Consider the following 667-nt stretch of genomic DNA (forward strand, 5'->3'; position numbering starts at 1 on the left):
CAAGAGAGCCCCCCAAGAAAGCCAATATGAGGGCGACGAAGACTCGGAGAGTGGGCTGGAAGTCAGGACCAGAGTGGTCCCCAAGACACCGAAGAAGTCGATGACCAGGTGGGGGGCAGTGAAGGCCAGGTGGGGGGCATTGAGAGCGGATCTGAACTCCCGCCATCAAGCCCTCACGATTCCATGTCTTCCATCAATTCCGTGTGGCAAGAATTTCTGGCTTCTGCCCCCTACAGCCACGACAGCGACCAGATTAGTGACGCCAACTTTTGGGACGACGATGGCGATGACGTGGGGGACAATGACAGCGTCACTGTAATCCCGCCATCTAGCCCTCAAGATTCCTGACTACCGACAACCTGGCTTCCACCAACCTCATGCATTTGCCCCCTACTCCGGAAGAGCATCAGAATAACGATCATGACAGTGACCACGACAGCGTCATTATTATAGATGACACGAGTGAAGATATGGAAGATGACGGTGTAGAAGAAAATAGGGAGCGACCTTCAACCGTGGCACCTGCGGTAGAAAATATCTGCAGGGTCAAGCCGTTCAATAGGTGAACATCAAGAGTTTATCTTATCACATACATTGACTGTATAACTCTTTCTAAAATGACTGAAAACAAATACATGTCTGTTACTTGTCAGCCCTGTTGGACATG

Source organism: Branchiostoma floridae, chromosome 6 (genome assembly GCF_000003815.2).
Source record: "Branchiostoma floridae strain S238N-H82 chromosome 6, Bfl_VNyyK, whole genome shotgun sequence".
NCBI lineage: Eukaryota > Metazoa > Chordata > Leptocardii > Amphioxiformes > Branchiostomatidae > Branchiostoma > Branchiostoma floridae.